The sequence below is a fragment of the Stomoxys calcitrans genome, chromosome 2 (assembly GCF_963082655.1).
Source record: "Stomoxys calcitrans chromosome 2, idStoCalc2.1, whole genome shotgun sequence".
Lineage (NCBI taxonomy): Eukaryota > Metazoa > Arthropoda > Insecta > Diptera > Muscidae > Stomoxys > Stomoxys calcitrans.
The window spans coordinates 90,731,548-90,744,861 of NC_081553.1; the positions used below are offsets into that span (position 1 = coordinate 90,731,548).

The following is a 13,314-nucleotide window of genomic DNA, read 5'->3' on the forward strand; positions in this document are numbered from 1 at the left end:
GGGGTATACTAACTTCGCTATTCCATTTGTAACACCTCGAAATATTGATCTAAGCATATAAAGGGAGTTTTTTTAAGCGCTATAGGAAAATTAAAAAAAAAACACATAAAATTCAGAAAAATTCATCAATACCTTATTTGAATTGATAGTAGGGTCCAGATAATTTAATTCTTGAAGATTATTTCATTTCAATTTTGACGGTGACTGCGCCTCAAATGGTCCATCCGCCTAGTCCAATTTCGGCATACTCGTTCCTACCTTTCGGTCGGCATCTCACGAATAAATGCTTGAATGTTGTCTTCCAATGCATCAATTAAGGGCTTGCCTGTATAGACATGAGCTTTAACATAGCCCCACAAAAAATAGTCTAAAGGCGTTAAATCGCATGATCTGGCGGCCAATTGACCGGTCCCGAACGTGCAATAAAATGTTCACTGAATACGCCTCTCAATAAGTCCATTGTTATGCGTGCTGTGTGGCATGTGGCACCGTCTTGTTGAAACCACATGTCATGCAAGTCAACACTTGCATTTTGGGCCAAAAAAAAAGAGGATATCAATTTACGATCGCACTCACCATTCTCAGTTACGTTACGATTCGAATTATCTTTGAAGAAGTACGGTCTAATGATGCCACCAGCCCATAAACAGCACCAAACTGTGACTTTTTCTGGATGCGTTGGTAGCTGTTGCAATGCTTCTGGCTGATCTCCACTTCAAAACGACAATTCTGCTTATATACGTAGCCATTTCGCCAAAAATGGGCATCGTCGCTGAGCACAACACACGCGCGGTGAACTTTCTTAACAGAGCACGCATTTTGATAATAAAATTCAATAACTTGCTAGCGTTTTTCGTTTGTAAGACGATTCATGGTTAAAATATAGACCAAACTGAGAATGTTTGACAGAGAAATAAAACACGAAACGTACGTAAGCTGTTTAAACCAGTGTTGCCAAAAAGATAATAGCTAAAACATCACCCTTTAGATGGTCCAATCTGCCGATTTAGGGTCTTAATCCCATAGAAGCCTCACTCAATAACCAATTTCTCTGAAATTTTAATATATATGACTTGTATAAGGCTTTTTGGTACTTGAACCAAATATGATCCATATGGAGTCATGTTTGGATATTAACCAATGAACAACGAATAGCTAAAAAAAAAAATACCCAAGAACTGAGCTGTCTTAGAAAAATTCTAGCTCGAGTTAGGGTAGAGGTATCCTAATGTAATTTGGATTGGCGTAAAGTGGGCGAATAAAACTAGTTAAAAACATTTTTCCCCGTCATATAAGGTCGTGGTTTGGGAGAAAATTGGATTGGTTCGAAAGACGGCAATTTCTTATAGCAAAAAAAAAAAAAAAATCAACCAAAAAATGTTCTCACTTCTGGAAATCTTTTTAGTATTTTGTTGATTTTATGATTTCTATATTAAACAAGTAAAAGCGCACTAAGTTCGGCCGAATCTTATATACCCTCCACCATGGATCGCATTTGTCGAGTTCTTTCTCGGTATCTCTTTTTAGACAAACAAAGGATAAAAATGAATGTTGTAGACCACACTAGAAGTCTATGTGTGAAATTTGATCCAAATCGAATAAGAAGTTTGTAATTTAAGGGCTCAAGAAGTAAAATAGGGAAATCAGTTTACATGGGAGCTGTATCTGGCTAAAGACCGATTCAGACCGTATTTGAAACGTACGTTGGAGGTCATGGAAGAAGCCGTTGTACAAAATTTCAGCCAAATAGGATAATAATTACGCCCTCTTGAGGCTCAATAAGTCAAGATCCCCCATCGGTTTATATGGCAGCTATATTAGGTTATGAACCGATTTGAAACATATTTGGCTTAGTTATTGGAAGTCCTAATAAAACACCTCGTGCACAATTTCAGCCAAATCGGTTGAGAATTGTGCCCTCTAGTGGCTCAAGAAGTCAAGACCCGAGATCGATTTATATGGCAGCTATATCAGGTTATGGACTGATTTGAACCATACTTAGCACAGTTGTAGGAAGTCATAATAAAACACCTCATGCAAAATTTCACCCATATTGTCATGACTGGGGTAAGTATATGTTTGGTATGTTTTAGGGTGGGGCGGCCCCCTTAGGTACCCCATCCGAAATTTCGATACCAAATTTTTATTTTTAGGGTACTATATGAGAGCATACAAAATTTCGCTTATCGCTTATCGCACCACCCATCTCCGAGATCTGGTGTTTCTGAAAATTAGGGTAAGAGGGAGGGTCCGCCCCCCTTCAGATATCAACAAATTTAGTACCCTATTTTCACCACGGGATCATAAGGAACACACAAACATACAAACACAAATTGATTTTTATATATAAGATGGTATGGGTTCTCAGGCGAATATTTCAAGGTGTTACGAAGTGTGGTGAAGGGTATAAAAAAATTAATAATATACATATTTGTCATACAATCTTTATTCTTTTCATTTATTAGCATCTTAGATATTTTAGTATTTTTGTTTACATATATTATTTTAATTTTTCTTTACCAATAATATATATTTCGTATTTGTTTAAATCTCTTTAGAATTTTTTTCTTTTTTTTCACATTTCAATCCATTCATGCATGCAGCCACTTATTCAATAACTAATTATGTTAATTGGCTTTGGTGGTGCGCAAAAAAAAAGAAAAACACATTAAACTTTGTATTTAGTTTGACCTCGTTTACTTGCAAATTGGCAAGAAGAAAAAAAAGCGGGCGGGCGAGCGAACGAACGAGCGCAAAAAACGCACATTACATTTAATTACATTTTTACCATTTATAAAATGTTTAATCTGGATTAAATAACTCGTTCAAGAGCATAATTATATAAATAACAGTTATAAGCATACATGTATGTATATATGTATGTATGTATGCATGTTGCCTATGTACATGTGTTATTTCCGAGTTATTCAAACATCAACGCATAGTTGCTGCAGTTGTCTACCGTAATTCAGTTGTAGTGGTAATTCTAGCGTAATCTCATTTAATAGCCAAATTATAATGTTATCATTGTAATTTCAATTGGTATCATGTGGGTATATGTGTGTGTGTGTGTGTGAGTGTGAAGCAGACAATTACAGTGGAGTAGAAAAGTTATTTTTGGTGAACACATAATTACCACTATGATATTTTCAAACTCATTGAAATTAATTTGCAAAGGTAGATTATGTCGGCATCTTTTTTTGTATTTTTAATATGACACAATTTGTACTTACGGCGACGAGTAATTTTAGCACAATAGCGCCAGCATATATTTTGTTACGAAACCCTACGCAATTTATTACACTTTTAATTCTTCAAAGAGCGTTATGCAGGAAAGCTTTGAAGACCAAGGCCTTGAAGTTTTAAATTTAAATGTAATCTCATTTTTATGAAATAGTTTGGTCAAATTTCAGATTTCTACTACCATTTCGTTCAAAATGACTTCGAATTTAGGTTTTCATCGATTATCTGAGATTGTCTCCTGAATGTTATAATTTTCCTTTGGAATATCCTCTGAATTTGGTTTAAGGCCCTTGAGAGCCCTTATTATAGCACTCGGTGTAGCCAAATATTCATATAATTTATGTAATTCAACCAATGAAAGAACACACGGAAATATGTTTAGTGCATTTGGTTGGAGATTTATCTGCAATGAATGCCTGGATTATGGGAAGCAGCCCGCCCAACCATGATTATTTAAATTATTCAAATGCTAAGTAGTCACCTAATTGCAAATTAATTTATAATATTTGTAGGCTTAAAACTCGTAATTCCCCAATAATGAGAGAACATTGATGATTGCATATGCAAATGTCGATGGCAAGCAGATAAGAGTATTAAAATGTGTCAATTGCCAAATGTTATGCAGACGAAAATATAATTGAGTGGCTAGATAAAACTTTTAAACGAATAGAAAAATATTTGAATAGAGAACTAAGCTCAAATGAATTGAATGGATATGGGAAGTTTAATAAGCCTCAATATAAACTCCGAAAGTATAGAAATGAAGGAAAACAAGTAAAAGCGTGCTAAATTCGGCCGGGCCTAATCTTATATACCCTCCACCATGGATCGCATTTGTCGAGTTTTTTTCTTGGCATCTCTTCTTAGGCAAAAAAGGATATAAGAAAAGATTCGCTCTGCTATTAGAGGGATATGAAGGTATGGTATGGTGGTTTGGACCACAATTAAATTATATGTTGGAGACCTGCGTAAAATGTCAGCCAATTCGAATAAGAATTGCACCTTTTGGGGGGTCAAGAAGTAAAATAGAGAGATCGATTTATATGGGAGCTGTATGAGGCTATATGAGAGAATCCGTCGTACAACATTTCAGGCAAATCGGATAATAATTACGACCTCTGGAGGCTCAAGAAGTCAAAATCCCTGATCGGTTTATATGGCAGCTATATCAGGTTATGAACCGATTTGAACCTTATTTGGCACAGTTGTTGAAAGTAAGAATAAAATACGTCATGCAAAATTTCAGCCAAATCGGATAGGAATTGCGCCCTCTAGAAGCTCAAGAAATCAAGTTCTCCGATTTTTTATATTACAGCTATATCAGGTTATGAACCGATTTGAGCCATACTTGGCACAGTTGTTGGGTATTATAACAAAATACTACGTGCCAAAATTCATTCAAATTGGATAAGAATTGCGCACTCTAGCGGCTCAAGAAGTCAAGACCCAAGATCGGTTTATAAGACAGCTATATCAGATTATAAACCGATTTGAACCATACTTGGCACAGTTGTTGGGTATCATAACAAAATACTACGTGCCAAAATTCATTCAAATTGGATAAGAATTGCGCCCTCTAGAGGCTCAAGAAGTCAAGACCCAAGATCGGTTTATATGGCAGCTATATCAGGTTATAAACCAATTTGAACCATACTTGGCACAGTTGTTGGACATCATAACAAAACACGTCGTGCAAAATTTCATCCCAATCGGATAAGAATTGCGCACTCTAGAGGCTCAAGAAGTCAAGACCCAAGATCGGTTTATATGGCAGCTATATCAAAACATGGACCGATATGGCCCATTTACAATACCAACCGACCTACACTAATAAGAAGTTTTTGTGCAAAATTTCAGGCGGCTAGCTTTACTCCTTCGGAAGTAAGCGTGCTTTCGACAGACAGACGGACGGACGGACAGACAGACGGACATGGCTAGATCGACATAAAATGTCGCGACGATCAAGAATATATATACTTTATGGGGTCTCAGACGAATATTTCGAGTAGTTACAAACAGAATGACGAAATAAGTATACCCCCATCCTATGGTGGAGAGTATAAAAAGGTGCTGACAAAATTTCCTATAAGAATGAAATATTCACTCAATTGCCTATAGAATTGAAATATGGATCAAATTTTTATATATAAACCAGTAAGAAAAGGCAAAAGTCGGGCGGTGCCGGCTGTATAATACCCTACACCTACCCTATGAGTTCAATGTGGGAGCTATATCCAACTCTAAACCAATTTTTATGGACCTCGGCGTATGTTTTAAGATGGGTTATTAAAGAATCCCCATCAAATTTCCAGCAAATATGTTCAAACTGTAATAACTATGGTTGACAAATGACAACATTATTGCAAATTACCCAAAAACTTGAGGAACATATAAATGGGAGCTATATCTAAATCTAAACCGATTTTAACCAAACTTCTCAGATATTATTCGTCGAGGAAAGCGTTGTGCAAAATTTTGGCAAGATTGGTCAATAAATGCGCTTCCAGTGGCTCTTGGAGTGAAAATCGTGTGAATTCGTGCCAAATTTCAAGAGAATCGGTTAACAAATGACCATTTTATTGCATTGTTGCTGCAAATCGGACAAACATATATATGGGAGCTATATCCAAATCTGAACCAATTTTTTTCAATTTCATTAGGCTCCGTCTCCAAGCCCAAAAATATGCCTTTACCAAATTTTAAGACGATCGGATGAAAACTGCGGCCTGTACTTTGTACACAAACACAGACAGATAGACGGATAGCTAAATCAAATCAGAAAGTGATTCTGAGTCGATCGGTGTCAATCTTCCTTCTGGGTGTTACAAGCAAATGCACCCTGTACCACAGTAGTGGTCCAGCGCCTATACCACAGTAGTGGTCCAGTGCGAACGGAAAGAGCCACAATTATGTGATTGGGCTCAAATTAAAGAGCGTCTCGAAAAAATAAGTTTTGGTAAAAAAATTTAGAAAATCGTACCGGATGTGGGAGAAATAGTACACTTTGTACCGCATTTGGTACTATTTGGTATTTTCTTTGTAAATTGAATTAGAGCTCCGAATTTTAGATCTTAGGTACACTATGGCACCCTTAATTGGGTTACTATAAGAGTTTTTGAAAATTTGTACATTTAGGTATTAAAAAAGTACCAAAAAGGTACTAAGTGGGTGAAGTTTGTGCAGGGCGGATGGCTAGAGGTAGAATTTTGTAATTTGGCTTAAAAGACATCTTGTACTAAAGGCTGAGGGTGAAAAGAAAAAATTGAGCTACAGTCTAAAATTTGGACTGTAGGTACAATTGGGAAATATATGATGGGTGACTACATGATCTTTTCAAACATCGTACATTTTGGCACCAAAATTGGTACCATATGGTATTTTCTTTACAGATGGAGCTAGAGGTCTGAAATTTGGCATGCAGGTACAACTAGGAAAAACATGATGGTTGACTACGATCTTTTTATAATTTGTACATTTTGGTGCCAATATTGGTACCATTTGGTACTTTCTGTGCAGATGGAGCTAGAGCTCTTGCCATGTGGGTAAAACTTAGAAATAAAGGGTGATTTTTTTGAGGTTAGGATTTTCATGCATTAGTATTTGACAGATCACGTGGGATTTCAGACATGGTGTCAAAGAGAAAGATGCTCAGTATGCTTTGACATTTCATCATGAATAGACTTACTAACGAGCAACGCTTGCAAATCATTGAATTTTATTACCAAAATCAGTGTTCGGTTCGAAATGTGTTCAAATTTTGACAAATTTTGTTCAGCGATGAGGCTCATTTCTGGTTGAATGGCTACGTAAATAAGCAAAATTGCCGCATTTGGAGTGAAGAGCAACCAGAAGCCGTTCAAGAACTGCCCATGCATCCCGAAAAATGCACTGTTTGGTGTGGTTTGTACGCTGGTGGAATCATTGGACCGTATTTTTTCAAAGATGCTGTTGGACGCAACGTTACGGTGAATGAACACATTTCGAACCGAACACTGATTTTGGTAATAATTCAATATTTGCATAATTCAATGATTTGCAAGCGTTGCTCGTTAGTAAGTCTATTCATGATGAAATGTCAAAGCATACTGAGCATCTTTCTCTTTGACACCATGTCTGAAATCCCACGTGATCTGTCAAATACTAATGCATGAAAATCCTAACCTCAAAAAAATCACCCTTTATATGATGGGCGATTAAATGGTTTTTTCACTATACGAAGATTTTAATATTTGGTACTTTCTTAATAGATGGAGCTAGAGGTCCGAAATTTGGCATGTAGGTACAACTATGAAATAAATGATGGATGACTTAGTGATCCATTCAAAATTCGTACATGTTTTTATCAAAGTTTGTACCAATTTGTCATTCTATGCGGATGGAGCTAGAGGTCTAAAATTTGTCATGTAGGTACAAGAAGGAAATGTATAGTGGGTGACTAAATGATACATTCAAAATTCGTATATTTGGGAGGTTGCCTCATCCACAAATACCCCCAAAATGGGCATATGAGCCAACTATGGCTATATGGGACTCGAATAAAAGGTCTTTGGGAGTAGATTATGAATATGACATTAAAATTTGCGTTCGAGTCTAGATGGCGCTTTTCCTCATAAAAATACGCTAAATAGGCTAATTGACCAATTATGCCAATATGAGACTCAAATAAATGGTATTTGCGAAAAAAAAACGAATTTGATATCCAATTTCGGAGCCAAGTGTTTGAGGTATGCCCTGAAGCACCCCCTAAACTGAATTTTCTTTTTCGATTATGGCTATATGGAGCTCAAATCAACAGTATTTGGGAGTAAAGAACGAATTTGATATCTATTTTCAGGCCAAAGTGCTGGTGGCCGCCCTTGCCCAAAACACCCTCCAAATGGTTCATATTTACCGACCATAGGAATGTGGGACTCAAATTAAAGGGGTTTGGGAGTGGAGCAAGAATTTGATATCCATACCTTTGTCGAAATGTCTGAGGTGCCATTACCCTCATTTTCAAAAACATCAGATCTCGGAGATTATTAATGAGATTCGTTCGAATTTTTTTTTTGCACTCTCACAGTCAAAACAAAAAATTGCTTCTATTGTTGAGGTCGGGGGCCGTCCTAAACCAGCCAACTGGGATATAGACCAATCACGACAATACAGAGCTCAAACGATAGGTGTTTGAGAGAAAAACACGAATTTGATATCCAATTGAAGAACCATGTGTTTGGGGAACTGTCCCACCCGGAAATACCTCCCTACTATATAAAAGCTATTTGATGTGGAAATTAATTGATTTTCGGAAAAATGATACTCATTTTCGGGACAAAGACCCTTTGGTCCACCCTTCCCTCAAACAGAACTTTTTTACAAAAGAAAGGCATTTGGGAGAAGAGTATAAATTTGCCCAGAAACCGAGCAGGGCAAAACTTCTCACACATCAATGAGTGCGACACCTTTTGGGCAGATTTTTTTTACATGACCGTACATGGCGTGGTATCTTACAAATGTCGCCAGCATTAAGAGCGTTAGGCGTCATAGGCTACAGTGGTACGAATTCAATATTCACATTCAGGACGAATTTTCCCCACAATAGAAAAATATTAAAAAGTTATAGAAGGCGGAGAGGAACGGGAGGGTTCGGCTAGTTTCCTTTAGAAATGAAGTTTTGATAAAATTTACTTTAGAAATGAAATTTTTACGAAAAATAGAAATAAAATTTAGACAAAATTTTCCGTAGAAATAAAATTTTGACAAAATTTCCCATAAAAATGAAATTTTGACCAAATTTCCCATAAAAATGAAATTTTGTGAAAATTTCCTACAGAAATGGGATTCTGACAAAATTTCATATAGAAATAAAATTTTGGCAAAATTTCCTATAGAAATAAAATTTTGACAAAATTTCCTATAGAAATGAAATATTGACAAAAATTCTTTTAGAAATAAAACAAACAAACTTTCCTATAGAATCAAATTTTGTCCTTAAGTTTCCCCTGCATGTGTAAGCTGCCCAAATTATGCTTAAATTAAGTTTGCGCTCTTATGCCTAGCTCCATAATCTGATTATAAGCTAGTCTGGCAACAAACCTAAGTGCAAATGCCTCGCAATATCCTCCCTACATATGCGCATGCATCTTTATTTCTTCCATGTGTAACATATAATCAACCCTAACATCTTAATATTATTTCAAGGATACCTTAATTTTATAGATAGCACACAATGGGGTGTGAGACTAGTTCAGTGATAATAATTATCATTGACAAACTGTATATCTATTTTCCGCATTTTAAGTTCTACCAACAAACAAACACCTATGGCAAACTCCTTTCTTTGAAAATTCAATTACCGCCTTTTCGGTTACTCCCACTATTCAAGCATAGGAAATGACAAAAGTTGTCACAAAAGGATGGCTCTTTCGAATGGCGTTGCCTGCCTGCCTGCCTTTCGTATCCTTGAGATAACAATGTGTACATAAATTATGAGCTAAGATGCTGGCATGCGAACGGCTGTTGATAAGTAATTTAATTACAATTGAACACTTGTGGTGTAAACCCACTCATCGGAACATATGTGGCGTGAAGGCTTCTATTGCATTGCACGACATACAAGCATACCCACACCTACACATTTCTATGCTTCGTCATGAATAGATATTTAATTTCAAGGATTATAGTTGACTTATTAATCCTTGAACTTAATTAACGAATATGCTTTGATGAAAGGAGATGAAGGGAAGTGTGGAATATTTAGAAATTACCTTGACAAAGTAAATTGATTTTTGGATATAAAATGAAATAAAATTTCAAAGGTATAATTGATGGTAATTTGTATCGTTGAGTGCGATTTGATAATCCAATATGAATGATTTTATGTAGAAGGTCCAGGACGATGGTTTTTGGGGTGACTTTCTATAGTTATATTAAGAAAGGTTTGAATCGGTAAATAACCTGATATGGCTCCCAAATAAATGGATATCTTTATTTGACTTCTTGACCAACTAAGGGATTTTTATGATCTTCCATTAATCTTCTTAAGTTTCTGCCTATAAGCAGCCAGAACTTGCTGCGCCATCTTAGCTGGCGAGTACTTGGAACTTAGGAATGTTCCTACCGAGTTTATGAGGGGGAACCTAAATGTATGCTATATAAATTGATCTTTTAGAAGCCCTAAGATATGCAATATTTTTTAAAAACTCTGGTTAGGAAGATATTTTTGCAAATTTCATCTCACTATTTCTGTGAGTGATGTATTATAGATTTTGAAATAATTTTCAAAAGCATGGCTTTAGTTTTCAACATTCTACTTTTTTTGAATATTTAAATACAAAATTTTGTTAATTATATAAATTTCGCATTAGGAAAATAATTGAAGCCTTACATAGGCATGTAAATAGGGTTTATTGCAATAATTTTCTATATTAATCAATAGTTTATCTATTTTCCTTACCTGGTCCTCCCTGAAACCAACCTTTTACCCTTAACATATTTTAAACCTAAAAGTATGCAACATTTTTGGTCTTTATTCTAAAAATATCAAAAACCATTGTTCTGTCTTTCTTTCAAACTTTTTTTTGCTTTTTATTTTCATTGTAACTCTAGATGCAAATGTAGCTCACATCCCTTCTTAATAATCAATCCATCAACAATACAATTACATGACAATCGGTGTTTAATCAAATTGAAACAGATTCAATTTGCCATTGGCTATTTTAAAACATGCACTCTTCGCAAATGCACAGACCTTATCCATTAATGAAGGCTATTCATGCATATTTTATATGAAAACAATAATAGTAATATGCATAAGCCTCACATTTCATTGACGTCAACCTTTGTGGGTTTTAATTTTAATTCGAAACATTTGCTGTGTTTTCATGTTGCAACTTTTGTTTTGTTTTTGTTGATGTTGTTGCTTTTATTTATTTAAGGTATTATTTACTACTAAAGCGCAACATGCATACCTACATACAAGCGAACGATATTTCTTTGCATTCATTTAACGAGTTAATGTAATTATAAATGAAAATAAATTTCATTTTAATTAAGTTGTGGTTTTTTCCTCAACCCAAAATTGCTCAGCTCAAAATCACTTCATGTCCATCGGTATGGATGGAAACTGCAGTGTTTTGTTTTATTTTTTGCCATTTATTATTAGTAATTTGCCTTACTACTGCTACTGTTTTAAAAATTGTTTTATTGTTATTATATTTGTAGATATTTAATTATTCATAAATGTGGACTTAAAATTATGCAACAATGAATGAATTTGCAAAGGAAAAGTGTTTTCATTGTTTAATGATTTACTTAAAACATGTAAAGGATGGGCGAAATCACTGAAACAGAAATTAAAACTCTTGAATTCAGGCGTGTCTTATACCCTCTGTCATAGGATGGGAATGTCCAAACTTCGCCCGAAAACTTAGATCCATGTCCGTTCGTTCGTCTGTTGAAAGAGTGCTAACTCTTAAACGAGTTAGTGTCATTGCAACTTTGGATACTCAACATCCCAGATTTTTATATAAAAATTAATTTGTGTTTGTTTGTAGGTTTGTTTGTTTGTTTGTGTGTTCCTCATAGACTCAAAAACGGCTGAACCGATTTTCTTGAAATTTTTACAGATGGTGCATAATGACCCCGTGGTGAAAATAGGGTACTACATTTTTTGATATCTGAAGGGGGGCGGACCCTCCCCCTTACCCTAATTTTCAAAAACGCCAGATCTCGGTGATGGTTGGTGCGATTTAAGCAAACTTTTGTGTGTTCTCATATAGTACCCTAAAAATAAAAATTTGGTATCCATATTTTGGATGGGGTACCTAGGGGGGCTGGCCCACCCTAAAACCTACCAAACATATATTTAGACCAATCACGACAATATGGGACTCAAATGAAAGGTATTTAGGATAAGAAAACGTATCTGATATCCAAATGTCGGACCAAGTGCTAGGGGGACCACCCCAAGCCCCAAAACACCCCTAAATCGGACATTTTACCGACCATGGCAATACGGGATACAAATGAAAGGTTTTTGCGAGTAGAATACGTATCTGATATTGAAATGTGGGACCACGTTTCTGGGGGTCCACCCCTTTCGCAAAACAACCCCCAAACAGGACATATTTCCTGACCATGGGAATATTGAATGTAGAATACGAATCTGATATCCAAATATGGGACCAAGTGTTTGGGGGGCCCTCTCTCACCAAAAATATCACCCAAAGGGGAGAAATTTACGACCATAGCAATATGGGGCTCAAATGAAAGGTCTTTGGGAGTAAAGCACGAATTTGTTGTCAATATTCGGGAAAAGTGTCTATGGGGCCACCCCACCTCCACAACACCACCCAAATAGTAAGTATTTGCTGACTATTGTAATATGAGGCTCAAATAAGAGTGTTTTTAGAGTAAAACACGAATCCGATATATATTTTCAAGGCCAACTCACTGAGTGGCCGCCCATCCCACAAAACAATCCCCAAGCCGGTCATGTTTGCCGACTATGGAAATATGGGGCCCAAATTAAAGGTATGTGGGAGTAGACCACGTTTCTGATATCAACATTAGGGGCCAACTGTCTAGCGGACGTCCCATCACCATAACAACCCCCAAATAGGACATATTTGCTCACCAAGACAATTTGGATCTTAAAGAGAGTGGAACTAAATATTCGTAGTTTTTAGGGCCAATACCCGAAACCGGACATTTGCTGACTTTTGCAATAAGGAGTTTAGATGAGATTAGAAAACGAATTTGATATCCAATTTTGAGGGCAATGGCAATATGGGTTTCAAATAGATGATATATAGATATATGAGAATAGTGCACGTTGCTGATATATTTTCCGAGCTTAGTGTTTGGGGGACCACCCAATCCCCAAAACACCCCTAAATCGGGTATATTTACCGACCATGTCAATGTGGAGCTTAAATGAAAGGTTTTGGTGGGTAGAGCAACAATTGATACCCACTTTCGGGACCAATTTTCTGGGAGTCTACCCCTTTCCTAAAATACCCCACAAACAGCAATTTTTTAGTGACCATCGCAATATAGGACTCAAATAAAGGTATTTGGCCGTAGAATACG

At 36.1% G+C, this 13,314-nt stretch overlaps 1 protein-coding gene across 10 annotated transcripts in view; it reads right to left on the reverse strand.

The window, feature by feature from the left end:
• LOC106086408 (serine-rich adhesin for platelets) overlaps positions 1-13,314 on the reverse strand; it is a 378,389-nt gene that overhangs the window by 61,955 nt on the left and 303,120 nt on the right. The window lies entirely within an intron of this gene.